The following is a 25980-nucleotide window of genomic DNA, read 5'->3' on the forward strand; positions in this document are numbered from 1 at the left end:
TATTAAATATTTATTTAATAAGCCTGACTTCTGATGTACTAACGGCTCATAGCCTAGAAGGAGACTGCAGTGTAATTTGCATTACAAGTTCAGTGCCTAATTGTGCCTTGCTACTGTGTGATTGTATTGTGTGTGTGGCGTTCCCGTATTTGGCCTAAAGTGCAAAAGTTGACCCAAATACGAAAGCGCCGGACTGCGTGCAGGCCACTCGACAGCAGAGTAGGAATTGTTGAAGTGTCTAGCAGCAGCTAGTGGTGGCAGTGAGAAGTGTCTTGAGAGGTTACAGCCTTGTGTTAGCTAAAATAAGGCTGCTTCCCCTCTCGATCTGGTCAGACCCGCAGTCGGGAACCGTATCTGCAGGCGTGCCGCGGGGCCGGTTCCTGACACCAGGTATGTGTATAAGACTTTTCTTTTTAATTTCATCTCTACACGTTAAAACTTTTTTCCCACCGTCGGTCCACCTCTCTACCTAATATAACAATAAATGTTAATAACACCCCTATAACTTCAGTTCCCTAAGCACAGTGCTTAGGGGTAATATTTGACTCCTCTCTCTCCTTTATTCCTCCCATTCACTACATAACCAGCTCCTGTCATCTCCAATTCAAAAACATATCTCCCATCCGACGTTTTCTCACTCAGGACACAACTAAAATGTTAATACATGCTCCTATAATATCTCATCTGGACTACTGTAATGTACTGCTTTGTGGACTACCACCTAACAGACTGGCAAAAGGGGAGTCTGTATGGCTGATATTGTGGAGAAACCCCTCCCACAGAGTGATGTTATGACCATGGTCCTGACAGTTTGCTGTCTTTAAACCTCGTTGCACTGTGGGAAATAACGGTTGTTTCCAACTGCCAAGCAAGCAATATCTCCCTCTGTGCATAGAACTTTCAGTAAAGAAACATTCTGTACAGATCACCTGGCAGAACCAGTGATACATTTCAGAATGTAAATCAGGGAGAGGAAAGCTTTTACAATGGGCAAACACTGACTAAATAATCTATAAATTCATCTTGTAAACAATAAGCAATCTTGCTCATTATGTTATTTTCACTACAGGTCCTCTTTAAGCACTCTTGTTTGAGGAGGCAATAGAGAACCATGCCAAACAATAGGAGCATTGTAAGTATGGGACAAAAAAAGTCAAAGGATATGTTATAGTACCCAGCCCCGGGTCGCCCATGAGGCGGGGTGAGGCAGGTTCCTCAGGAGGCGGAAGTGGGGGGAGGGGCGGAGACCGTCTGGCCGTGGTTGGGTGGGGGAGCTCCAAGCTGGAGGGGGTAGCAGCCAAAAAGTGGGAGCAGCTGGCACAACGGTGGGGAGGGGGGTCGGACCCCCTCTCCTTCACCTGGGGCTCCCCCTCCAGCTATTTGCTCAGTAATTACCTTCAGCCAGGCAGCAGGGGGAGCAGAATCATCTACTTCCTACGGACGGGGGAGCCCCAGGTGAGGGAGGGAAGGGTCTGACCCCACACCCCACCACTGTGCACGCTCTCTCTTCCTGGCTGCTACCCCCTCCAGGTTACCTATACTGGGGGGCAATTATACTACCTGTGGGGGGGCCGCGGGATCCTCACAAGTTTGCCTTAAGGTGCTCATACATTGGTACAATACAGGGGCATTTCTAGGTTCCTGGGAGATGCGGGGCACCCCTGGGCGCCAAGAGGAAAAGTGCGTAGCGCCCCAAAAAACAAAAATGGGCGTGGTCATATCACGGAGAGTGGGCGTGGTCATGGGTGGGGCCAAATGTACATGAACATAGCAGTGGGGTAACTTAAATATATTCGATAAGCAGTATTTCACATAAATAAGCCCCTCACCTGGCTTCTGTCTGTCTTGTTTTTGGCTGGCTGTCCTGTGTGCTGTACTCTGGTGGTGATGCTGAGCTGCCTGACTGGTGGTGATGCTGTGCCGGCCTGGCTTTGCTGGGTGATTTGCTGGGTTGGGCAATTTGCTGCGGGCTTCACTGTGGTGAGGGCATTTTTGGACGCTTTGCTGGGCTGGGGCTCGGATGCTTTGCTTTGCTGGGGGCTTTGCTTTGCTGGGCTAGGGCCCCGGGGCTTTGCTTTGCTAGTCTGGGTTTTTTTTTTGCTGGGCTAGGGCCCTGGGGTTTTGCTTTGCTGGGCTGGGGGCTTTGCTTTGCTGTACTGAGGCCCAGGGGCTTTGCTTTGCTGGGGCCGGGGGCTTTGCATTGCTGGAGCTTGTGGGTGTGAGGGAGATATGTGAGGAGAGGTCAGTGTGGGTGCTGGGGGGGGGGGGAGGTCAGTGTGGGTGTAGGGGGATATGTGAGGAGAGGTCAGTGGTCAGTGTGGGTGCCAAAGAGAGTTGAGGTCAGTGTGGGTACTAGGGAGGGGGAGGTTAGTGTGGGTGTGGTGAGGATATGTGAGGAGATGTCAGTGCAGGTGCCAGGGAGAGTTGCGTTCAGTGTGGGTACTAGAGAGGGGGGGTCAGTGTGGGTGTAGGGGGATATGTGTGGAGAGGTCAGTGGTCAGTGTGGGTGCCAGAGAGAGTTGAGGTCAGTGTGGGTACTAGGGAGGGGGAGGTTAGTGTGGGTGTGGTGGGGATATGTGAGGAGATGCCAGTGTAGGTGCCAGGGAGAGTTGAGGTCAGTGTGGGTACTAGGGAGGGGGGAGGTCAGTGTGGGTGTGGTGGGAATATGTGAGGAGATGCCAGTGTAGGTGCCAGGGAGAGTTGAGGTCAGTGTGGGTTCTAGGTAGGGGGGAGGTCAGTGTGGGTGTGGTGAGGATATGTTAGGAGATGTCAGTGTAGGTGCCAGGGAGAGTTGCATTCAGTGTGGGTACTAGGGAGGGGGGGGGGGTCAGTGTGGGTTTAGGGTGATATGTGAAGAGAGGTCAGTGGTCAGTGTTGGTGCCAGGGAGAGTTGAGGTCAGTGTGGGTACTAGGGAGGGGGGAGGTTAGTGTGGGTGTGGTGGGGATATGTGAGGAGATGTCAGTGTAGGTGCCAGGGAGAGTTGAGTTCAGTGTAGGTTCTAGGGAGGGGGGAGGTCAGTGTTGGTATGGTGGGGAAATGTGAGGAGATGTCAGTGTAGGTGCCAGGGATAGTTGAGTTCAGTGTGGGTACTAGGGAGGGGGAAGGTTAGTGTGGGTATGGTGGGGAAATGTGAGGAGATGTCAGTGTAGGTGCCAGGGATAGTTGAGGTCAGTGTGGGTACTAGGGAGGGGGGAGGTCAGTGTGGGTGTGGTGGGAATATGTGAGGAGATGTCAGTGTAGGTGCCAGGGATAGTTGAGGTCAGTGTAAGTACAGGGGGAGGGGGGTCGGCGTGGGTGTGGTGGGGATATGTGAGGAGCGGTCAGTGTTGGTGCCAGTAAGAGTTGAGGTCAGTGTGGGTACTGGGGAGAAGGGAGGTCGGTGTGGGGGGATATGTGAAGAGAGGTCAGTGTGGGTGCGTTAGTTTGGGTACTGGGGGGAAAGATCTGTGCTGGAGGGGGAGAGGTCAGCGTGGGTGCTGGGGAGGGAGAGGTCAGTGTGGGTGCTGGGGGGAGGTCACTGTGGGTGTGAGGGAGATATGTGAGGAGAGGTCAGTGTGGGTGCTGGGGGGGGGGGGGAGGTCAGTGTGGGTGTAGGGGGATATGTGAGGAGAGGTCAGTGGTCAGTGTGGGTGCCAGAGAGAGTTGAGGTCAGTGCGGGTACTAGTGAGGGGGAGGTTAGTGTGGGTGTGGTGAGGATATGTGAGGAGATGTCAGTGCAGGTGCCAGGGAGAGTTGCGTTCAGTGTGGGTACTAGAGAGGGGGGGGGGGGGGGTCAGTGTGGGTGTAGGGGGATATGTGAGGAGAGGTCAGTGTGGGTGCCAGGGAGAGTTGAGGTCAGTGTGGGTACTAGGGGGGGGGGGGTCAGTGTGGGTGTAGGGGGATATGTGAGGAGAGGTCAGTGTGGGTGCCAGGGAGAGTTGAGGTCAGTGTGGGTACTAGGGAGGGGGGAGGTCAGTGTGGGTGTGGTGGGAATATGTGAGGAGATGCCAGTGTAGGTGCCAGGGAGAGTTGAGGTCAGTGTGGGTACTAGGGAGGGGGGAGGTCAGTGTGGGTGTGGTGAGGATATGTTAGGAGATGTCAGTGTAGGTGCCAGGGAGAGTTGAGGTCAGTGTGGGTACTAGGGAGGGGGGAGGTCAGTGTGGGTGTGGTGGGAATATGTGAGGAGATGCCAGTGTAGGTGCCAGGGAGAGTTGAGGTCAGTGTGGGTACTAGGGAGGGGGGAGGTCAGTGTGGGTGTGGTGAGGATATGTTAGGAGATGTCAGTGTAGGTGCCAGGGATAGTTCAGGTCAGTGTGGGTACTAGGGAGGGGGGAGGTCAGTGTGGGTGTGGTGAGGATATGTTAGGAGATGTCAGTGTAGGTGCCAGGGAGAGTTGCATTCAGTGTGGGTACTAGGGAGGGGGGGGGGGGGTCAGTGTGGGTTTAGGGTGATATGTGAAGAGAGGTCAGTGGTCAGTGTTGGTGCCAGGGAGAGTTGAGGTCAGTGTAGGTTCTAGGGAGGGGGGAGGTCAGTGTTGGTATGGTGGAGAAATGTGAGGAGATGTCAGTGTAGGTGCCAGGGATAGTTGAGTTCAGTGTGGGTACTAGGGAGGGGGAAGGTTAGTGTGGGTATGGTGGGGAAATGTGAGGAGATGTCAGTGTAGGTGCCAGGGATGGTTGAGGTCAGTGTAAGTACAGGGGGAGGGGGGTCGGCGTGGGTGTGGTGGGGATATGTGAGGAGTGGTCAGTGTTGGTGCCAGGGAGAGTTGAGGTCAGTGTGGGTACTAGGGAGGGGGAGGTTAGTGTGGGTGTGGTGGGGATATGTGAGGAGATGTCAGTGTAGGTGCCAGGGATAGTTGAGGTCAGTGTGGGTACTAGGGAGGGGGGAGGTCAGTGTGGGTATGGTGGGGATATGTAAGGAGATGTCAGTGTAGGTGCCAGGGATAGTTGAGGTCAGTGTAAGTACAGGGGGAGGGGGGTCGGCGTGGGTGTGGTGGGGATATGTGAGGAGCGGTCAGTGTTGGTGCCAGTAAGAGTTGAGGTCAGTGTGGGTACTGGGGAGAAGGGAGGTCGGTGTGGGGGGATATGTGAAGAGAGGTCAGTGTGGGTGCGTTAGTTTGGGTACTGGGGGGAAAGATCTGTGCTGGAGGGGGAGAGGTCAGCGTGGGTGCTGGGGAGGGTGAGGTCAGTGTGGGTGCTGGGGGGAGGTCACTGTGGGTGTGAGGGAGATATGTGAGGAGAGGTCAGTGTGGGTGCTGGGGGGGGGGGGAGGTCAGTGTGGGTGTAGGGGGATATGTGAGGAGAGGTCAGTGGTCAGTGTGGGTGCCAGAGAGAGTTGAGGTCAGTGCGGGTACTAGTGAGGGGGAGGTTAGTGTGGGTGTGGTGAGGATATGTGAGGAGATGTCAGTGCAGGTGCCAGGGAGAGTTGCGTTCAGTGTGGGTACTAGAGAGGGGGGGGGGGGGGTCAGTGTGGGTGTAGGGGGATATGTGAGGAGAGGTCAGTGTGGGTGCCAGGGAGAGTTGAGGTCAGTGTGGGTACTAGGGAGGGGGGAGGTCAGTGTGGGTGTGGTGGGAATATGTGAGGAGATGCCAGTGTAGGTGCCAGGGAGAGTTGAGGTCAGTGTGGGTACTAGGGAGGGGGGAGGTCAGTGTGGGTGTGGTGAGGATATGTTAGGAGATGTCAGTGTAGGTGCCAGGGAGAGTTGAGGTCAGTGTGGGTACTAGGGAGGGGGGAGGTCAGTGTGGGTGTGGTGGGAATATGTGAGGAGATGCCAGTGTAGGTGCCAGGGAGAGTTGAGGTCAGTGTGGGTACTAGGGAGGGGGGAGGTCAGTGTGGGTGTGGTGAGGATATGTTAGGAGATGTCAGTGTAGGTGCCAGGGATAGTTGAGGTCAGTGTGGGTACTAGGGAGGGGGGAGGTCAGTGTGGGTGTGGTGAGGATATGTTAGGAGATGTCAGTGTAGGGGCCAGGGAGAGTTGCATTCAGTGTGGGTACTAGGGAGGGGGGGGGGGGTCAGTGTGGGTGTAGGGTGATATGTGAAGAGAGGTCAGTGGTCAGTGTAGGTGCCAGGGATAGTTGAGGTCAGTGTGTGTACTAGGGAGGGGGGAGGTCAGTGTGGGTATGGTGGGGATATGTGAGGAGATGTCAGTGTAGGTGCCAGGGATAGTTGAGGTCAGTGTAAGTACAGGGGGAGGGGGTCGGCGTGGGTGTGGTGAGGATATGTGAGGAGCGGTCAGTGTTGGTGCCAGTAAGAGTTGAGGTCAGTGTGGGTACTGGGGGAAGAAGCCTGTCAGGGGAGGCACCATATTAGTGTTGTCCGGATCATGAACGATTCGGATCTTTGATCCGAATCTATTTTATGAGTCGATCATCCGAATCATCAAAATGAACGATTCGGATCGCAAAAGGGGCGGGGCCAGGAGCGACACGCCCCCTCTCAGCGGGCAGCGGGGTCCTGGAAGCAGAGCAGAGATGGATCGCTCTGTTAGAAGGGAGGCAGCCTTGCAGGGAGACAGGTAGATGGGAGAGAGGGGACATGGGTGCCACTGCCAGATATGTGTAGAGCAGACATACTGGCTGAAATGTGCTGCTCATTATAGGCTGTCTGTTCCTAGTGCTGCACAGTGATCACATTGGAAGCTTTTGGCTCAGCACAGCTCAGTAACTTTGCAGACAGTGTGATTGCAGCGCAATATGATTCTCCTGCACTCGCTCTAAATAGCTGCACTTATCTTCTGGGAATGCTTTCTTTCACTGTGCGACCTTTTCTTTCAAAGTGTGCAGATGAACATATAGGTGAAATATATGTAAAGCATATGACTGCAGCATGTGGGTATTGTGTGCAAGCAAACATTTCTGCTCTCTGCTCATCCCTCCTCCCTTCTCTGTCCACTCCCTGCCCTCTGTCCATCTTCTCCCCTTCTCTGTGTGTCCACTCCCTCCCCTTCTCCTGCCCACAGACCTGTCCTGCTGTTCATTTCACCCCCGAATGCTTCCTGTAGTAAAATGATCCGAGATTCGGATCAAAGATCCGGATCTCTTCAATGATCCGATTCGAATCATCCGGATCATTGAAAAGATCCGAACTTCCCATCTCTACACCATATTACCTACCTGAACCAAATTCTACCTGAAGTGTTACTCGCGTATGTGGTGGGAGGAGTTTGTCGTAGTTAGTGGGCGGAGCTTACCGCGGATGAGGGGCGGGGCTTCTCGCGGCGAGGAGCAGTGCCTAGTCCGACATCTCCATCTCCCTGCAGCTCGGGGTCACGTGACAGGCTCTGTGCTACTCCAGTGACATCACACTCCTCATAGCATCCCATCACTGCCCCCTGGAGGCATCGACCAGCATTACACGTGTCTGCTAGAGACCACTACTCCACTCCCAGCAGCGATCTGCCCTCTCTGCCTCCCTCTCACCCCCGCAATCTGCCCCCGAACAGCCGCCTCCCCGCCGCTAGCTCTGTGACCGCCAGGGGGCGCCCATGGATCGGGGGATTTCCACAAGAAAGTGGCGGCATTCCTCAGGGTTTCCTGTTCGGGTCTTCAGGGGGAGGTATGGAGATGGAGAGGCGGCAAGGGTCCCGGGTTTGCGGGTCGCCGATCGCCTGAAAACCCGCAAGGAGGCCGGACAAGAAGCACAAGTCTGGCGCGCGGAGGATGTGTCTGTTCTCAACGTGGTCCTCTCTGTGGCTTTATAAGGAAGCTCCGCTGTAGGAGTGAGGCACTCGCGCGAGACCTCTGTCGCTGATCGCAGCTCTGATGCCGCACACTGAAGAAGGAAGGAATGTTTTGGTAATTATTGGTTTTTTTTTTATATTATTTAAACAACAATCATAGAGAGTCACATATAAGGATTTCAATACAGCAATTATGGTAATTAAAGCGGCATATATAGTAGCCAGAGAGTAGGTATGTAACCAGCTATACCAAATGATATCGTAAATGACTGTTATATATAACTGTCAAATGGCTATAAAAAAAAATCACTATATATATATATATATATATATATATATATATATATATATATATATATATATATATGTGTGTGTGTCAAAGTTTTATTGAAAAGATAATCAAAGTCATTATATAAGAAAAGCCAGTGAGCCTCACGCAGGAACCAATACATCAGTGTGAATTATGAAAAGAGGTAAACAAATATGATCACATCCTTAGTTCAGAATAGACTATCAACGAAATGCAAACAATGCTGTTTTTTCCCCCACCTGATGACGTCACAATACTCACCTGGGTATAAATACAGGATGCTGGGATTACCTGATGACCTCACAATACTCACCTGGGTATAAATACAGGATGCTGGGATTACCTGATGACCTCACAATACTCAGCTGGGTATAAATACAGGATGCTGGGATTACCTGATGACCTCACAATACTCAGCTGGGTATACATAGAGGATGCTGTTATTACTATCTGATGACGTCACAATACTCACCTGGGTATAAATACAGGGTGCTGGGATTACCTGATGACCTCACAATACTCAGCTGGGTATACATAGAGGATGCTGGTATTACTATCTGATGACGTCACAATACTCACCTGGGTATAAATACAGGATGCTGGGATTACCTGATGACCTCACAATACTCAGCTGGGTATCAGTACAGGATTCTGGGATTACCTGATTTATACTCACCTGAGTATAAATACAGGACGCTGGTATTACCTGATGACCTCACAATACTCAGCTGGGTATCAGTACAGGATGCTGGGATTACCTGATGACCTCACAATACTCAGCTGGGTATCAGTACAGGATGCTGGGATTACCTGAGGACCTCACAATACTCAGCTGGGTATCAGTACAGGATGCTGGGATTACCTGATGACCTCACAATACTCAGCTGGGTATCAGTACAGGATGCTGGGAGCCTCTGTCTTATTATTTATTTTTATTATTTAAACAACTCTTTTTATTATTTAAATAACAATCATATAGTCACATAAGGATCTCAATACAGCAATGATGGTAATTACAGCATGTATAGTAGCCAGAGAGAAAGTTATATAAACAAATATACCAAATTGTATCAGGAAGGACCTTTGCATATAACTGTCAAAAAGCTATAGCAGAGCTCTATGGAAGGAGTCACTGATGCTAGAGGTCTGCCGCTGATCGCAGCTAGGATGCCGCAAGGAAGGAATATTTTAAAGTAATATTGTTTTTTAATTATTTAACACAAAGATCATAGAGTCACATTTTATATTTTTTTGTTTCAACGTTTTATTGAAGAGGTAAGCAAAGTCATTTTATACACAAAAGCCAACTAGCTTCATGCAGGAAGCGTTACATCAGAGGGAATTATGAAAAGAAGTAAACAAATATAATCATTGCATTTAAATATCTATCCGAACAATAAGTATGCCTGTTCACTAGGGTGCGTTCATAGCTGATAGCCCAGCAGCCCCACATTGTACTAAACATGTTAAAGGCTTCCTCATTTTGCCGTATCAAATTATTTTTGATAACATCAGAGAAATTCCTTCTTTTCGTTTTTGTTGTCACTAGTGAGGAGATGCTTCCGGCGGGTGCTGGGCAAAGCTTATGTTGGGTACACACGATGCAATTTCCCACCTGATTGACCGAAATCAAGTGATTATTTCCAACTTGTCCAATTGGCTCCCGATCGATAAAAGGATCGATTTTGTGCACTTATAATTGGAAAATTGATTGCTTTATTGATCGGGTGCACTTTGGACATGTACACATGATGCAACTTCCTGTCCGATCTCGTTTTGATCGGGCAGGAAATTGCATGTGTATACCCAGCATTTCAGTGGTTTGTGGGCGGAGCTTCTCACAGCTGGGGGGGTGGAGAAGTCTGTCAGTGGGAAGCACCATATTACCTGGTAGGTGGAGCTTCTCACAGCCTAGGGGCGGAGCTTCTTTCAGCACATTTCTTGAAAAAATAGATGTCTGGCCACCCAGAGCCCCCCCCTCTGCAGGTGACCATCTCCAGTGATGGAGCCGCATCTGAGCCTCCAGTGCTGACATCCCCACCTCCCTGTAGCTCCGGGGTCACGTGACAGGCTCTGTGCTTCTCCAGTCACATCACACTCCTCATAGCTTACCATCACCGCCCCATGGAGGCTCCAAGTGGCATTTCATGTGTCTGCCAAAGACCCCTCCTCCATCCCCAGCAGCGATCGCCCCCCTCTCACCATGCAATATGCCCCCGAACAGCAGCCTCCCCGCCACTAGCGCTATGACCGCCAGGGGGCGCCCATGGATCAGGGGATTTCCACATGAAAGTGGCAGTATTTCTCCGGGTTTCTTGTTCGGGTCTCTTGATCTCTGTGTGCCCTGTGTTGCTGGCTGGTGTGGAGTGGCATTGACTGGCGTCTTCAAGTTCTTGGGAGGGTCAGGCAAGAGGAAATCAGCGGTGGAGGACATCGGCAGGGGCGGCGGCAGCCATCGGTAGCTCAGAGTCACGTAGTCTTTTAGCTGAGCTGCCCACGTGACTCCGAAATTTGTAGCAGCTTCGGCAGGCGGCAGGCATTTGGCATCAGCGACGTTCCTGCTTTGCTACCGCCAGCAGAGAACGTCAGAAGAAATCAGTGGCTTGGGCAGGAGGAAGTCAGCGGCAGAGGACATCGGCGGTGGCGGCGGACATTGGTGGCTCGGAGTCACGTGGGCCATCAGCTGGAGCTGCCCACGTGACTCCGGTACTTGCATCGGCTTCGGAATGGCATGTGGCACCAGCAATGTCCCTTCTTCTCTACCACCATCAGGAAAGTGGAGGACATCGGCGGTGGAGGACATCGGTGGGTCTGTGTCACTATCGCTCCTCTGGAAGACATCAGCGGCGGAGGACATTAGCAGCTCTGAGTCACATGGGCCATCAGCTGGAGTTGCCCACGTGACTCCAGTTCTTTCATTGGCTCCAGCTCCAGGAGGCATACTTGCCACAGATGCCAGCACAGCACGGACAGACCGGACTGCAGGGGACCCGGGACACCATCACCATTAGCCCAGGATCAAAAGCAGCCCAGCAGCATGCCTCTCCCCTAGGATTGGCGAGTATGAAACATGCATTTGTGTACATGTTGGAGGCAGGCATTGTGACTTAGTGGTGTAGGTAGTGGAGGTTATTATAGCTTAGTGTAGGTAGTGGGGGCAGGCATTGTAGTTTAGTGTAGGTTGGATGGCATTGTAGTTTAGCGTAGGTAGTGGGGGCATTGTGGCTTAGTGTAGGTAGTGGGGGTATTGTGGCTTAGTGTAGGTAGTGGGGGTATTGTGGCTTAGTGTAGGTAGTGGGGACATTGTAGCTTAGTGTAGGTTTTAGGGGGCAGCGGTAGTAAGTATAATGTAGGTAATGGGGCAGCAGGAGTAAGTGTAGAGTAGTTAGTGTAGCTGGTGGGGCAATAAGGGTTAATGTAGGGTAGTTACTGGAGCAGCAGGGGTCAGTGTAGCTTAGCTAGAGACAGTTTGGAAAGAAAAGGACCCATAAAATGCCCCTGGACCATAGACGCTACAGGTTTAGTAGTTTTTTTTTTTTTTTTCAGATTTTTGCCTTCTAAACCTAGGTGCGGCAAAAATCTGAAAAAAAACGTGTTTCCCCGAAAGTAGGCCTTCCCTTTAAAATAAGACCAATCCCAAATTTCTAGCATGCTCGAAATATAAGGCCTACCCCTAAAATAAGCCCCAGTGGTTGTGCAAGTCCCGTCCGTCTGCCCCCCTTCCCCCACTGCCACTTTACCTCCTGCTGACCCCCCCCCCCCCCCCTCCTCCAGAAAGACGCATCCTCTTTCTTTACTGCCTGCCAACATACCGGTAATTCAAACCGCAGGACAGGTGATTCCCCCACTGCTGCTTTATTTCCTGCTGGCCCCGTTCCCCATTGCCAGCCGTCATAATTTAAACCGCTGATTAGCGGTAAACTGCGGTTAAGTCAGCTAGTTACACTGTAACAGCGCTTCCGTGTACAGGAAGTAAAATCTCTATTTACTTCCTGTTCATGGAAGTGCTGTTACAGTGTAACTAGCTGCCCTAGCTGCAGTTTACAGCTGATCAGCAGTTTGAATTATGACAGCGGGCAATGGGGAACGGGGCCCAGGCCCGCCATCAGGGGGGTACAAGCGTGACTGCCGTCACGGGCCCGGGGCGGGCCTAGGGCCCGCAGCCTCGGGCCCCCCCCCCAGGCATTAACCTCCTGAGAGGTCTTTTCCCACCTCCCCTCCCCCAGCGGCCGCCGCTGTTAATACCTTAGCAGCGGCCGCTTTCCCCTCTCCGCTGCGCGTACTTTCCAGCAGCATCTCCCGGCTGCTCTGTGTGTGTGAGGCGGCAGGAAGCATGGCTCGGTTCCCATAGTAACGGCGATACAGATCGCCGTTACAGGAAGCCGCTGCCATGCTTCCTGCCGCCTCACACAGAGCAGCCGGGAGATGCTGCTGGAAAGTACGCGCAGCGGAGAGGGGAAAGCGCCGCTGTTAAGGTAACAACAGCGGCGGGGACGAGCACCACCTACCCATACTGGGGCACTATACTGACTATACTGGGGCACTATACTGGGGCACTATACTGGCTATACTGGGGCACTATACTGGGGTACTGTGCTCAGGCCCGCCATCAGGGGGGTACAAGCGTGACTGCCGTCACGGGGGCCCGGGGCGGGCCTAGGGCCCGCAGCCTCGGGCCCCCCCCCCAGGCATTAACCTCCTGAGAGGTCTTTTCCCACCTCCCCTCCCCCAGCGGCCGCCGCTGTTAATACCTTAGCAGCGGCCGCTTTCCCCTCTCCGCTGTGCGTACTTTCCAGCAGCATCTCCCGGCTGCTCTGTGTGTGTGAGGCGGCAGGAAGCATGGCTCGGTTCCCATAGTAACGGCGATACAGATCGCCGTTACAGGAAGCCGCTGCCATGCTTCCTGCCGCCTCACACAGAGCAGCCGGGAGATGCTGCTGGAAAGTACGCGCAGCGGAGAGGGGAAAGCGCCGCTGTTAAGGTAACAACAGCGGCGGGGACGAGCACCACCTACCCATACTGGGGCACTATACTGACTATACTGGGGCACTATACTGACTATACTGGGGCACTATACTGGGGCACTATACTGGCTATACTGGGGCACTATACTGGGGTACTGTGCTGGCTATACTGGGCACTGTACTGGCTATACTGGGGCACTATACTAGCTATACTGGGGCACTATACTGGTGCGCTATACTGGGGCACTGTACTGGCGCGCTATACTGACTATACTGGGGCACTATACTAGCGCGCTATACTGGGGCACTATACTGGCTATACTGGGGCACTGTACTGGCTATACTGGGGCACTATACTAGGGCACTATACTGGCTATACTGGGGCACTACTGGGGCACTATACTGGCTATACTGGGGCACTATACTAGCTATACTGGGGCGATATACTGGCGCGCTATACTGGGGCACTATACTGGCTATACTGGGGCACTATACTAGCTATACTGGGGCACTATACTAGCTATACTGGGGCACTATACTGGCTATACTGGGGCACTATACTGGCTATACTGGGGCACTATACTGGCTACACTGGGGCACTATACTAGCTATACTGGGGCACTATACTGGCGCGCTATACTGGGGCACTGTACTGGCTATACTGGGGCACTATACTGGCTATACTGGGGCACTGTACTGGCTATACTGGGGCACTGTACTGGGTGTGCACAGCAGTCTGTAGGGGGGCCCAGGCTTGATGTTGTGTGAGGGGCCCCAAAATTTCTGATGGCGGCCCTGACGGGGCCAACAGGAAACAAAGCATCGGTGGGGAAATCAACAGTTTACTGCTGTCCTGCGGTTTGAATTACTGGTACAGTGAAGAGCGTGGATGGGACTTTATGGAGGAGGGGGTCATCAGAAGGTAAAGTGGTGGTGGGGGAATGGGGATCTTGCTACCCTAACCATATATAAGACCTCCCCGAAAATAAGAACTAGCACATCTTTTGAAGGAAAAAAAAAAATAAGACAATGCCTTATTTTTGGGGAAACACGGTAGTAGCCAGAGAGAAAGTTATGTAAGCTGGTATACCAAATAATATCAGAAATGACGGTTATCTATAACTGTCAAATAGCTATAAAAAAAGACCATAGAGTCACATATATATATTTTTTTTTTAGTTTCAACGTTTTATTGAAAAGATAAGCAAAGTCATTATATAGAAAAGCCAATTAACCTCACCCAGGAAGCATACATCAGTGTGAATTTGAAAGTGTATTATTGAAGTGTATTAAGTGTGAATTATGAGTGTAAACAAATGTAATCACATCCTTAGTTCAGAATAGACTATCAATGAAATGCAAACAATGCTGACGTGCTGTAAATTGTCTTTCCAGATGAAAAAACTTGACTAATCAGTTACAGCTGTTTTTTTTCCCACCGCTACCTCACAACACTCAGCTCCGTATAGATAGAGGATGCTTGTATTACCTGATGACGTCACAATACTCAGCTGGGTATAGATAGAGGATGCTGGGATTACGTTATGACCTTACAATGCACAGCTGGGTATAGAGAATGCTGGGATTACCTGATGACCTCACAATACTCAGATCGGTATAAATAGAGGACGCTGGGAGTCTCTGGCTCATGCCCTCTCAGGTGGTGCTTTTCACTGCTTTTCTAGTCTGGATGAAGACTGGTGAAGAGGGAGGAATGGAAAGCAGTTCCTGGTCACTCTGCAGTATTGGAGGCTGGGTGCAGGATTCTGCAGAGAATACATCCTGTAAGGGCTGGTGCACACCAGAGCGGTTCTGAAGTGTTTTTTAAAATACTTGCAGGGGGAAAAAAAAACTTGGCTAATGAAAGTGAATGGGATGGTGCACACCAGAGCGGTTCGTTTTTTCCACAAACTCGGGCTGCAGCATTTTTTAGATTTCTGAGTCGTTTCTGCCTCAATGTTAAAGTATAGGAAAGTGGAAACCGGCTCTGAAAAATGCTAGATCAGAGCGGTTTTCCAGACGTTTTTGTTACAGAAGCTGTTCAGTAACAGCTTTTACTGTAACAATATTTGTAATCTGCTACACAAAAAACGCTAGGCATTCGTAGAAAACATGCCTAGAATCGCTCTGAAATCTGCTTCAAAAACCTCTAGCGTTTTGCAGATCTTCTAGAGGTTTTTGGTGTGCTGGGAGAGGTACCCAAAGTCATTTATCACCCCCATTTACAACTGACTGACAGAGCGTAACTGTATATGGCCCTGAAACATGGTCACACTCGATAGTAATCTGGTGTCAAAACATAACAACAAGCAAAGTAATTGTACATCTGTCATTGTTTGACTTGTGTTAGATTATTCTCACTGCCATGTGGTCCGGCCCCTGTTGTAGGAGCGCGACAGGTTGATAATGGAATTTTGAGTTACCTTGTGGTCTGGAGCCCTGGGGTTGGAGTGCGACGGGCTGCTGACCTAATTTTGATTGTTATAGCATGTTATGCCATAAGGCTGTTAGGAATTCACCTGGAGGTTCCCGTAATGCGACCGCTCATGATGAGAGTTGCGTCGGAACCTCCACTTCCGCATGTCAACGGCCATCCTCAGCTGGTGATGCGTGCACTGGGGATCGCTCTGCGCATACTGGTGGGCGGCTTTTTCGCTCCTCTCGGCCACAGTATGGTCTGAGGCGGCGACAGAGGTAGTGTCAGCTGACAGTTTTGTCAACTGACATGGGTTTTAATAAATATATAAAATATGAATACTGTCCCTGGCCGGATTTGAACCCTGGCCTCTCACGCCAGAGGCAATGACTTTGACCAGTATGCTATAGCTAATATACAGCCAGGAGGTTTTGTTAGTCAGCTGAGTAGTTACCCAACTGACATGTATTGCTACCTGTGTCAGCTGATCTCTTCAGCTGACACTTAAACAGGATTATTGCCTGCGTGTGATTGGCTGCTGTGTGCATGTGGTCGACCACTGATTGGTTGCATGAAGTATTTAAACCTGCTGAGTGCTTCCTGTGATTGCCCGTGATAGCTTTGGCTGTGTGCTTTGGCTGTGTGTGATTTACTGCTTATTGATTACCTGTGAACCGACCTCTGCCTGGAATCTGACTACGCTTTGCCTGCTGCCTGAACTGACCTTCTGCCTGATCCCTGACTATTCTCTGATCTCTGCCTGGACCGACCTAGGATTACCTGACCTTGATTTCGCCTGCTCCTTGTGTACCTCGATACTTCTGATTGTACGTGTATGACCTCAGATTGTTACTGGACTCTGCTTATCTCCTGTTAGGTTCTGGTGAGTTACATAGTTCACTCTACGTTCAGCCCCTATACCTTGCACCTACAAGGCCTGGGTGTAACCGAAGTCGGGCAGGTGTTGTTTTCTCACCTCCCGTTCAAGCGGGGACGCGCCACATAGGGTGAAGAAGGTGGGGATAGATTGGGGCATAGGAGCTCAGCTGTGAACTGATAACTGGCCAAGCCTGACATAACAAAGGCATTACATCCTGTGCGCATGCATTAGGTGGCGTAAAGAAAACTTTGTGTTAGCGCATCGCAGCGTTATGGTCCGGCGCCCTGTGGAAGGAGCGTGACGGGTTTATAATGTAACTTTAAGTTACCTTTTTGTCCAGCACCCTGTGGTAGGAGCGCGATGGGCTGATAATGTAATTTTAAGTTACCTTTTGATCCGATACCCTGGGGTAGGAGAGCGACGGGCTGATAATGTAATCTTGAGTTACCTTTTGGTCTGGCACCCTTTAGTAGGAGTGCGACGGGCTGATAATGTAATTTTGAGTTACCTTCTGGTGCGGCACCCTTTGGTAGGAGCGCGACGGCTGCTAACGTAAATTTGGATTACCTTAGCCAAAGTACTTTGCCTAATATAAAATACCTTACAACTAATAAGTGTAACGATTTGTGTCAGCAAAGAACAGAATTCTGATTTGTAAAGGATTGCGGAGATGCCGCCGCGTCAAGCAGTAGCATGGCGGCTATCTCCGCGTTCCAGCGGGCGGGTTCCGCCGTGCGGGGACAGGATGGACTGGTGCCTGGGTTAGTGGGGAATGAGAGGGAAGCCGCTGCAGCACCGAGTGGCATGGCGGCTGTCCCCGCGTTTCAGCCAGTAGCTTTGGTCGCATGGTGGATCTTTGCCTACTCTCTCACCGGCACACAGACTAAGTTCTACGCGCGCGCACACAGACAGGATCTTTATGCATACAGAAGGGGAGTCAGCTGATCAGCCGGTCAGCTGACTCCAACACTGATCAGGATTGGTTGAGTGACTGGGTCGTGGCTTTAGAGAGCTCCCAATATATAAAGGGCAGGCCTGTCAGTTGTTCCTTGTCTGCTGTTGCATTCGCTACGTGTAAGCACTCAGACTATAGTTAGACCCGAAAGTGTGCTAGAACCAGCAGGAGCTGGGGATCCACACTTAGGCCTGGTGCACACCAAAAAACGCTAGCAGATCCGCAAAATGCTAGCAGATTTTGAAACGCTTTTTGTTATTTTTCTGTAGCGTTTCAGCTAGCATTTTGCGGTTTTGTGAAGCGTTTTTGGTTCAGTAGATTTCAGATATTGTTACAGTAAAGCTGTTACTGAACAGCTTCTGTACCAAAAACGCCTGCAAAACCGCTCTGAACTGCTGTTTTTCAGAGCAGTTTGCGTTTTTCCTATACTAAACATTGAGGCAGAAACGCATCCACAATCCAAAAAATGCCTCACCCCGGGAGTATGCGTTTCTGCAAAACGCCTCCCGCTCTGGTGTGCACCACCCCATTGAGATACATTGACCAAGCGTATCCGCAGCCGCAAGCGGCTGCAGAAACGCTGAAAATGCCGCTCGGTGTGCACCAGCCCTTAGACAGATTCTGTTGATAGCTTAAAGTACTAATTGAATTGTATTATTTGTTATGACCTTCTGCTAGCCTTGACTACTCTCCTGTCTTGTGATTCTGTGCCTTCGCCTATCTGATCTGCTTCCCGACTGGCTTATCCCTCACTCTGTTTCTGTCTTCCGTTTTTGTGCTGTATCTGCCCGTGTGTTGCCAAACTGGCTAGTCTGTTTCTCCTGCCCTCACCAGGGAGCTTAGTCCTGGTGAGGGGCCCTTAGGTTAGTTATCACCTGCTCCTCAGGTAGATAGCTGCAGTACAGTCTGAATCATCTAGATAGCTGCAGTACAGTCTGAATCATCTAGATAGCTGCAGTACAGTCTGAATCAATTCAATTCACTTTGTCATTGTGTAACACAACGAAATTACTTTTCATGACAACCCCACGGTGCATATAGGGAACATAGTGATAGTAACAAGGAAGAGAAGAAATTATACAAGTATGCCAGGTATTACAGATGTTTAAACAATTTGTACACAGTGTTAATTATTTCAGAGAGGATTCAGAGTTTATCAAGTTTATGGCGGATGGGAAAAAGCTGTCTTTCAGTCTGTTTGTGTGTGTGCGGGTTGATCTAAAACGTTTACCTGATGGAAGGAGCTCAAACAAGGCATTTCCAGGGTGAGTGTTGTCTTTGATAATGTTTTTGGCCCTTCTCAAGCTGCGAGTATTATACAAAAGTTTGGAGTTTGCCTGCGGACACACTAAGCTGAAAGTGCCCGCACTCGTCAGATCGCGGAAGCTAAGCGGCTTCAGGCCTGGTTAGTAGCTGCATGGGAGACCTGCTTTGAACCCCAGGTGCTGCAGGTGGTTTTTTGGGATTGTGCCCAATGGCTATGAGCACGCGTGGGAAGCCTCACCTTCAAGGTGCGGGAACGGCGCCATGGAGTTTACCTGCGGCCACACTAACCCAAAAGCGCCCGCTCTCGTCAGATCGTGGAAGCTAAGCGGCTTCAGGCCTTGTTAGTAGCTGCATGGGAGACCGGCTGTGAACCCCAGGTGCTGTAGGTGTTTTTTTGGGTTTGATGCCCAATGGCTATGAGCACGCGTGGGAAGCCTCATCTTCAAGGCGCCGGAACGGCGCCTTGGAGTGTACCTGTGGCCACACTAAGCCGAAAGTGTCCGCTCTCGTTATATCGCGGAAGCTAAGCGGCTTCAGGCCTGGTTAGTAGCTGCATGGGAGACCGGCTGTGAACCCCAGGTGCTGCAGGTGATTTTTTTGGGTTTGAGGCCCAATGGCTATGAGCACGCGTGGGAAGCCTAGGAGTTTGCCTGTGGCCACACAAAGCTGAAAGGGCCCACTCTCGTCAGATCGTGGAAGCTAAGCGGCTTCAGGCCTGGTTAGTAGCTGCATGGGAGACCGGCTGTGAACCCCAGGTGCTGCAGGTGATTTTTTTGGGTTTGAGGCCCAATGGCTATGAGCACGCGTGGGAAGCCTCACCTTCAAGGCGCCGGAACGGCGCCTTGGAGTTTGCCTGTGGCCACACTAAGCCGAAAGCGTCCGCTCTCGTTATATCGCGGAAGCTAAGCGGCTTCAGGCCTGGTTAGTAGCTGCATGGGAGACCGGCTGTGAACCCCAGGTGCTGCAGGCGTTTTTTGGGTTTGAGGCCCAATGGCTATGAGCACGCGTGGGAAGCATCACCTTCAAGGCGCCTTGGAGTATGCCTGCTGCCACACTAAGCCGAAATCGCCCGCTCCCGTCAGATCGTGGAAGCTAAGCGGCTTCAGGCCTGGTTAGTAGCTGCATGGGAGACCGGCTGTGAACCCCAGGTGCTGCAGGTGATTTTTTTGGGTTTGAGGCCCAATGGCTATGAGCACGCGTGGGAAGCCTCACCTTCAAGGCGCCGAAACGGCGCCTTGGAGTTTGCCTGTGGCCACACTAAGCCGAAAGCGTCCGCTCTCGTTATATCGCGGAAGCTAAGCGGCTTCAGGCCTGGTTAGTAGCTGCATGGGAGACCGGCTGTGAACCCCAGGTGCTGCAGGCGTTTTTTTGGGTTTGAGGCCCAATGGCTATGAGCACGCGTGGGAAGCCTCACCTTCAAGGCGCCTTGGAGTATGCCTGCTGCCACACTAAGCCGAAATCGCCCGCTCCCGTCAGATCGTGGAAGTTAAGCGGCTTCAGGCCTGGTTAGTAGCTGCATGGGAGACCGGCTGTGAACCCCAGGTGCGGCAGGCGTTTTTTTGGGTTTGAGGCCCAATGGCTATGAGCACGCGTGGGAAGCCTCACCTTCAAGGCGCCGTAACGGCGCCTTGGAGTTTGCCTGCGGCCACACTAAGCCGAAAGGGCCCGCTCTCGTCAGATCGCGGAAGCTAAGTGGCTTCAGGCCTGGTTAGTAGCTGCATGGGAGACTGGCTGTGAACCCCAGGTGCTGCAGGCGGTTTTTGGGTTTGAGGCCCAATGGCTATGAGCACGCGTGGGAAGCCTCACCTTCAAGGCGCCGGAACGGCGCCTTGGAGTATGCCTGCGGCCACACTAAGCTGAATGCGCCCGCTCTTGTCAGATTGCGGAAGCTAAGCGGCTTCAGTCCTGGTTAGTAGCTGCATGGGAGACTGGCTGTGAACCCCAGGTGCTGCAGGCATTTTTTTGGGTTTGAGGCCCAATGGCTATGAGCACGCGTGGGAAGCCTCATCTTCAAGGCGCCGGAACGGCGCCTTGGAGTGTACCTGTGGCCACGCTAATCCGAAAGCGCCTGCTCTCGTCAGATCGCGGAAGCTAAGTGGCTTCAGGCCTGGTTAGTAGCTGCATGGGAGACTGGCTGTGAACCCCAGGTGCTGCAGGTGTATTTTTAGGTTTGAGGCCCAATGGCTATGAGCACGCGTGGGAAGCCTAGGAGTTTGTCTGCGGCCACACAAAGCCGAATGGGCCCACTCTCCTCAGATCGTGGAAGCTAAGCGGCTTCAGGCCTGGTTAGTAGCTGCATGGGAGACTGGCTGTGAACCCCAGGTGCTGCAGGTGATTTTTTGGGTTTGAGGCCCAATGGCTATGAGCACGCGTGGGAAGCCTCACCTTCAAGGCGCCGGAACGGCGCCTTGGAGTTTGCCTGTGGCCACACTAAGCCGAAAGCGTCCGCTCTCGTTATATCGCAGAAGCTAAGCGGCTTCAGGCCTGGTTAGTAGCTGCATGGGAGACTGGCTGTGAACCCCAGGTGCTGCAGGCGGTTTTTTGGGTTTGAGGCCCAATGGCTATGAGCACGCGTGGGAAGCCTCACCTTCAAGGCGCCGTAACGGCGCCTTAGAGTTTGCCTGTGGCCACACTAAGCCGAAAGCGCCCGCTCTCGTCTGATTGCGGAAGCTAAGTGGCTTCAGGCCTGGTTAGTAGCTGCATGGGAGACAGGCTGTGAACCCCAGGTGCTGCAGGTGTTTTTTTGGGTTTGAGGCCCAATGGCTATGAGCACGCGTGGGAAGCCTCACCTTCAAGGCGCCGGAACGGCGCCTTGGAGTTTGCCTGCGGCCACACTAAGCCGAAAGCGCCCGCTCTCGTCAGATCGCGGAAGCTAAGCGGCTTCAGGCCTGGTTAGTAGCTGCATGGGAGACCGGCTGTGAACTCCAGGTGCTGCAGGTGTTTTTTGGGTTTGAGGCCCAATGGCTATGAGCACGCGTGGGAAGCCTCACCTTCAAGGCGCCTTGGAGTATGCCTGCTGCCACAGTAAGCTGAAATCGCCCGCTCCCGTCAGATTGCGGAAGCTAAGCGGCTTCAGGCCTGGTTAGTAGCTGCATGGGAGACCGGCTGTGAACCCCAGGTGCTGCAGGTGATTTTTTTGGGTTTGAGGCCCAATGGCTATGAGCACGCGTGGGAAGCCTCACCTTCAAGGCGCCGGAACGGCGCCTTGGAGTTTGCCTGTGGCCACACTAAGCCGAAAGCGTCCGCTCTCGTTATATTGCGGAAGCTAAGCGGCTTCAGGCCTGGTTAGTAGCTGTATGGGAGACCGGCTGTGAACCCCAGGTGCTGCAGGTGGTTTTTTGGGTTTGAGGCCCAATGGCTATGAGCACGCGTGGGAAGCCTCACCTTCAAGGCGCCGTAACGGCACCTTGGAGTTTGCCTGCGGCCACACTAAGCCGAAAGCGCCTGCTCTCGTCAGATTGCGGAAGCTAAGCGGTTTCAGGCCTGGTTAATAGCTGCATGGGAGACAGGCTGTGAACCCCAGGTGCTGCAGGTGTTTTTTTGGGTTTGAGGCCCAATGGCTATGAGCACGCGTGGGAAGCCTCATCTTCAAGGCGCCGGAACGGCACCTTGGAGTGTAGCTGTGGCCACGCTAATCCGAAAGCGCCTGCTCTCATCAGATCGCGGAAGCTAAGCGTCTTCAGGCCTGGTTAGTAGCTGCATGGGAGACTGGCTGTGAACCCCAGGTGCTGCAGGTGTATTTTTGGGTTTGAGGCCCAATGGCTATGAGCACGCGTGGGAAGCCTAGGAGTTTACCTGCGGCCACACAAAGCCGAAAGGGCCCACTCTCGTCAGATCGCGGAAGCTTAGCGGCTTCAGGCCTGGTTAGTAGATGCATGGGAGACCGGCTGTGAACCCCAGGTGCTGCAGGTGATTTTTTTGGGTTTGAGGCCCAATGGCTATGAGCACGCGTGGGAAGCCTCACCTTCAAGGCGCCGGAACGGCGCCTTGGAGTTTGCCTGTGGCCACACTAAGCCGAAAGCGTCCGCTCTCGTTATATCGCGGAAGCTAAGCGGCTTCAGGCCTGGTTAGTAGCTGCATGGGAGACCGGCTGTGAACCCCAGGTGCTGCAGGTGTTTTTTTGGGTTTGAGGCCCAATGGCTATGAGCACGCGTGGGAAGCCTCACCTTCAAGGCGCCGGAACGGCGCCTTGGAGTTTGCCTGCGGCCACACTAAGCCGAAAGCGCCCGCTCTCGTCAGATCGCGGAAGCTAAGCGTCTTCAGCCCTGGTTAGTAGCTGCATGGGAGACCGGCTGTGAACCCCAGGTGCTGCAGGTGATTTTTTTGGGTTTGAGGCCCAATGGCTATGAGCACGCGTGGGAAGCCTCACCTTCAAGGCGCCGGAACGGCGCCTTGGAGTTTGCCTGTGGCCACACTAAGCCGAAAGCGTCCGCTCTCGTTATATCGCGGAAGCTAAGCGGCTTCAGGCCTGGTTAGTAGCTGCATGGGAGACCGGCTGTGAACCCCAGGTGCTGCAGGCGGTTTTTTGGGTTTGAGGCCCAATGGCTATGAGCACGCGTGGGAAGCCTCACCTTCAAGGCGCCGTAACGGCGCCTTGGAGTTTGCCTGCGGCCACACTAAGCCGAAAGCGCCTGCTCTCGTCAGATTGCGGAAGCTGAGCGGTTTCAGGCCTGGTTAGTAGCTGCATGGGAGACAGGCTGTGAACCCCAGGTGCTGCAGGTGTTTTTTTAGGTTTGAGGCCCAATGGCTATAAGCACGCGTGGGAAGCCTCACCTTCAAGGCGCCTTGGAGTATGCCTGCTGCCACACTAAGCCGAAATCGCCCGCTCCCGTCAGATCGTGGAAGCTAAGCGGCTTCAGGCCTGGTTAGTAGCTGCATGGGAGACCGGCTGTGTGCTGCAGGTGATTTTTTTGGGTTTGAGGCCCAATGGCTATGAGCACGCGTGGGAAGCCTCACCTTCAAGGTGCCGGAACGGCGCCTTGGAGTTTGCCTGTGGCCACACTAAGCCGAAAGCGTCCGCTCTCGTTATATTGCGGAAGCTAAGCGGCTTCAGGCCTGGTTAGTAGCTGTATGGGAGACCGGCTGTGAACCCCAGGTGCTGCAGGTGGTTTTTTGGGTTTGAGGCCCAATGGCTATGAGCACGCGTGGGAAGCCTCACCTTCAAGGCGCCGTAACGGCACCTTGGAGTTTGCCTGCGGCCACACTAAGCCGAAAGCGCCTGCTCTCGTCAGATTGCGGAAGCTAAGCGGTTTCAGGCCCGGTTAGTAGCTGCATGGGAGACAGGCTGTGAACCCCAGGTGCTGCAGGTGTTTTTTTGGGTTTGAGGCCCAATGGCTATGAGCACGCGTGGGAAGCCTCATCTTCAAGGCGCCGGAACGGCACCTTGGAGTGTAGCTGTGGCCACGCTAATCCGAAAGCGCCTGCTCTCATCAGATCGCGGAAGCTAAGCGTCTTCAGGCCTGGTTAGTAGCTGCATGGGAGACTGGCTGTGAACCCCAGGTGCTGCAGGTGTATTTTTGGGTTTGAGGCCCAATGGCTATGAGCACGCGTGGGAAGCCTAGGAGTTTACCTGCGGCCACACAAAGCCGAAAGGGCCCACTCTCGTCAGATCGCGGAAGCTTAGCGGCTTCAGGCCTGGTTAGTAGCTGCATGGGAGACCGGCTGTGAACCCCAGGTGCTGCAGGTGATTTTTTTGGGTTTGAGGCCCAATGGCTATGAGCACGCGTGGGAAGCCTCACCTTCAAGGCGCCGGAACGGCGCCTTGGAGTTTGCCTGTGGCCACACTAAGCCGAAAGCGTCCGCTCTCGTTATATCGCGGAAGCTAAGCGGCTTCAGGCCTGGTTAGTAGCTGCATGGGAGACCGGCTGTGAACCCCAGGTGCTGCAGGTGTTTTTTTGGGTTTGAGGCCCAATGGCTATGAGCACGCGTGGGAAGCCTCACCTTCAAGGCGCCGGAACGGCGCCTTGGAGTTTGCCTGCGGCCACACTAAGCCGAAAGCGCCCGCTCTCGTCAGATCGCGGAAGCTAAGCGTCTTCAGCCCTGGTTAGTAGCTGCATGGGAGACCGGCTGTGAACCCCAGGTGCTGCAGGTGATTTTTTTGGGTTTGAGGCCCAATGGCTATGAGCACGCGTGGGAAGCCTCACCTTCAAGGCGCCGGAACGGCGCCTTGGAGTTTGCCTGTGGCCACACTAAGCCGAAAGCGTCCGCTCTCGTTATATCGCGGAAGCTAAGCGGCTTCAGGCCTGGTTAGTAGCTGCATGGGAGACCGGCTGTGAACCCCAGGTGCTGCAGGCGGTTTTTTGGGTTTGAGGCCCAATGGCTATGAGCACGCGTGGGAAGCCTCACCTTCAAGGCGCCGTAACGGCGCCTTGGAGTTTGCCTGCGGCCACACTAAGCCGAAAGCGCCTGCTCTCGTCAGATTGCGGAAGCTGAGCGGTTTCAGGCCTGGTTAGTAGCTGCATGGGAGACAGGCTGTGAACCCCAGGTGCTGCAGGTGTTTTTTTAGGTTTGAGGCCCAATGGCTATAAGCACGCGTGGGAAGCCTCACCTTCAAGGCGCCTTGGAGTATGCCTGCTGCCACACTAAGCCGAAATCGCCCGCTCCCGTCAGATCGTGGAAGCTAAGCGGCTTCAGGCCTGGTTAGTAGCTGCATGGGAGACCGGCTGTGTGCTGCAGGTGATTTTTTTGGGTTTGAGGCCCAATGGCTATGAGCACGCGTGGGAAGCCTCACCTTCAAGGCGCCGGAACGGCGCCTTGGAGTTTGCCTGTGGCCACACTAAGCCGAAAGCGTCCGCTCTCGTTATATCGCGGAAGCTAAGCGGCTTCAGGCCTGGTTAGTAGCTGCATGGGAGACCGGCTGTGAACCCCAGGTGCTGCAGGTGTTTTTTTGGGTTTGAGGCCCAATGGCTATGAGCACGTGGGAAGCTACACCTACATGGCGAAGAAACGGCGCCTTGGAGTTTGCCTGCGGCCACACTAAGCCGAAAGCGCCCGCTCTCGTCAGATCGCGGAAGCTAAGCGTCTTCAGCCCTGGTTAGTAGCTGCATGGGAGACCGGCTGTGAACCCCAGGTGCTGCAGGTGATTTTTTTGGGTTTGAGGCCCAATGGCTATGAGCACGCGTGGGAAGCCTCACCTTCAATGCGCCGGAACGGCGCCTTGGAGTTTGCCTGTGGCCACACTAAGCCGAAAGCGTCCGCTCTCGTTATATCGCGGAAGCTAAGCGGCTTCAGGCCTGGTTAGTAGCTGCATGGGAGACCGGCTGTGAACCCCAGGTGCTGCAGGTGGTTTTTTGGGTTTGAGGCCCAATGGCTATGAGCACGCGTGGGAAGCCTCACCTTCAAGGCGCCGTAACGGCGCCTTGGAGTTTGCCTGCGGCCACACTAAGCCGAAAGCGCCTGCTCTCGTCAGATTGCGGAAGCTAAGTGGTTTCAGGCCTGGTTAGTAGCTGCATGGGAGACAGGCTGTGAACCCCAGGTGCTGCAGGTGTTTTTTTGGGTTTGAGGCCCAATGGCTATAAGCACGCGTGGGAAG

General features: G+C 53.0%; 36 pseudogenes; all 36 read left to right on the plus strand.

Annotated features, from left to right (window-relative positions):
* The first annotated feature begins 18518 nt into the window (after nucleotides 1-18518).
* Nucleotides 18519-18637, plus strand: LOC137553545 (5S ribosomal RNA; annotated as a pseudogene).
* An 82-nt stretch (nucleotides 18638-18719) lies between these two features.
* LOC137554362 (5S ribosomal RNA) lies at nucleotides 18720-18838 on the plus strand (annotated as a pseudogene).
* Nucleotides 18839-18921: 83 nt separating this feature from the next.
* Nucleotides 18922-19040, plus strand: LOC137553574 (5S ribosomal RNA; annotated as a pseudogene).
* A 57-nt stretch (nucleotides 19041-19097) lies between these two features.
* On the plus strand, nucleotides 19098-19216 carry LOC137553882 (5S ribosomal RNA; annotated as a pseudogene).
* An 84-nt stretch (nucleotides 19217-19300) lies between these two features.
* LOC137552830 (5S ribosomal RNA) lies at nucleotides 19301-19419 on the plus strand (annotated as a pseudogene).
* A 71-nt stretch (nucleotides 19420-19490) lies between these two features.
* On the plus strand, nucleotides 19491-19609 carry LOC137551169 (5S ribosomal RNA; annotated as a pseudogene).
* Nucleotides 19610-19693: 84 nt separating this feature from the next.
* LOC137552831 (5S ribosomal RNA) lies at nucleotides 19694-19812 on the plus strand (annotated as a pseudogene).
* A 72-nt stretch (nucleotides 19813-19884) lies between these two features.
* LOC137548586 (5S ribosomal RNA) lies at nucleotides 19885-20003 on the plus strand (annotated as a pseudogene).
* An 83-nt stretch (nucleotides 20004-20086) lies between these two features.
* Nucleotides 20087-20205, plus strand: LOC137551821 (5S ribosomal RNA; annotated as a pseudogene).
* Nucleotides 20206-20287: 82 nt separating this feature from the next.
* On the plus strand, nucleotides 20288-20406 carry LOC137553716 (5S ribosomal RNA; annotated as a pseudogene).
* An 83-nt stretch (nucleotides 20407-20489) lies between these two features.
* LOC137553670 (5S ribosomal RNA) lies at nucleotides 20490-20608 on the plus strand (annotated as a pseudogene).
* Nucleotides 20609-20664: 56 nt separating this feature from the next.
* On the plus strand, nucleotides 20665-20783 carry LOC137554470 (5S ribosomal RNA; annotated as a pseudogene).
* Nucleotides 20784-20866: 83 nt separating this feature from the next.
* Nucleotides 20867-20985, plus strand: LOC137554398 (5S ribosomal RNA; annotated as a pseudogene).
* An 83-nt stretch (nucleotides 20986-21068) lies between these two features.
* On the plus strand, nucleotides 21069-21187 carry LOC137553816 (5S ribosomal RNA; annotated as a pseudogene).
* Nucleotides 21188-21270: 83 nt separating this feature from the next.
* LOC137557026 (5S ribosomal RNA) lies at nucleotides 21271-21389 on the plus strand (annotated as a pseudogene).
* Nucleotides 21390-21460: 71 nt separating this feature from the next.
* LOC137553815 (5S ribosomal RNA) lies at nucleotides 21461-21579 on the plus strand (annotated as a pseudogene).
* Nucleotides 21580-21663: 84 nt separating this feature from the next.
* On the plus strand, nucleotides 21664-21782 carry LOC137554162 (5S ribosomal RNA; annotated as a pseudogene).
* An 83-nt stretch (nucleotides 21783-21865) lies between these two features.
* On the plus strand, nucleotides 21866-21984 carry LOC137554381 (5S ribosomal RNA; annotated as a pseudogene).
* Nucleotides 21985-22067: 83 nt separating this feature from the next.
* LOC137554279 (5S ribosomal RNA) lies at nucleotides 22068-22186 on the plus strand (annotated as a pseudogene).
* Nucleotides 22187-22242: 56 nt separating this feature from the next.
* Nucleotides 22243-22361, plus strand: LOC137553950 (5S ribosomal RNA; annotated as a pseudogene).
* Nucleotides 22362-22445: 84 nt separating this feature from the next.
* Nucleotides 22446-22564, plus strand: LOC137553418 (5S ribosomal RNA; annotated as a pseudogene).
* Nucleotides 22565-22647: 83 nt separating this feature from the next.
* On the plus strand, nucleotides 22648-22766 carry LOC137551563 (5S ribosomal RNA; annotated as a pseudogene).
* An 84-nt stretch (nucleotides 22767-22850) lies between these two features.
* LOC137552832 (5S ribosomal RNA) lies at nucleotides 22851-22969 on the plus strand (annotated as a pseudogene).
* Nucleotides 22970-23052: 83 nt separating this feature from the next.
* LOC137554467 (5S ribosomal RNA) lies at nucleotides 23053-23171 on the plus strand (annotated as a pseudogene).
* A 266-nt stretch (nucleotides 23172-23437) lies between these two features.
* LOC137554163 (5S ribosomal RNA) lies at nucleotides 23438-23556 on the plus strand (annotated as a pseudogene).
* An 83-nt stretch (nucleotides 23557-23639) lies between these two features.
* LOC137553932 (5S ribosomal RNA) lies at nucleotides 23640-23758 on the plus strand (annotated as a pseudogene).
* An 83-nt stretch (nucleotides 23759-23841) lies between these two features.
* On the plus strand, nucleotides 23842-23960 carry LOC137554280 (5S ribosomal RNA; annotated as a pseudogene).
* Nucleotides 23961-24016: 56 nt separating this feature from the next.
* On the plus strand, nucleotides 24017-24135 carry LOC137554349 (5S ribosomal RNA; annotated as a pseudogene).
* Nucleotides 24136-24219: 84 nt separating this feature from the next.
* Nucleotides 24220-24338, plus strand: LOC137553419 (5S ribosomal RNA; annotated as a pseudogene).
* An 83-nt stretch (nucleotides 24339-24421) lies between these two features.
* On the plus strand, nucleotides 24422-24540 carry LOC137551565 (5S ribosomal RNA; annotated as a pseudogene).
* An 84-nt stretch (nucleotides 24541-24624) lies between these two features.
* On the plus strand, nucleotides 24625-24743 carry LOC137552833 (5S ribosomal RNA; annotated as a pseudogene).
* An 83-nt stretch (nucleotides 24744-24826) lies between these two features.
* LOC137554468 (5S ribosomal RNA) lies at nucleotides 24827-24945 on the plus strand (annotated as a pseudogene).
* Nucleotides 24946-25211: 266 nt separating this feature from the next.
* Nucleotides 25212-25330, plus strand: LOC137553420 (5S ribosomal RNA; annotated as a pseudogene).
* An 81-nt stretch (nucleotides 25331-25411) lies between these two features.
* On the plus strand, nucleotides 25412-25530 carry LOC137551567 (5S ribosomal RNA; annotated as a pseudogene).
* Nucleotides 25531-25614: 84 nt separating this feature from the next.
* LOC137553421 (5S ribosomal RNA) lies at nucleotides 25615-25733 on the plus strand (annotated as a pseudogene).
* Nucleotides 25734-25816: 83 nt separating this feature from the next.
* LOC137554228 (5S ribosomal RNA) lies at nucleotides 25817-25935 on the plus strand (annotated as a pseudogene).
* The last annotated feature ends 45 nt before the right edge of the window (nucleotides 25936-25980 follow it).

The sequence above is a fragment of the Hyperolius riggenbachi genome, chromosome 2, assembly GCF_040937935.1.
Source record: "Hyperolius riggenbachi isolate aHypRig1 chromosome 2, aHypRig1.pri, whole genome shotgun sequence".
NCBI lineage: Eukaryota > Metazoa > Chordata > Amphibia > Anura > Hyperoliidae > Hyperolius > Hyperolius riggenbachi.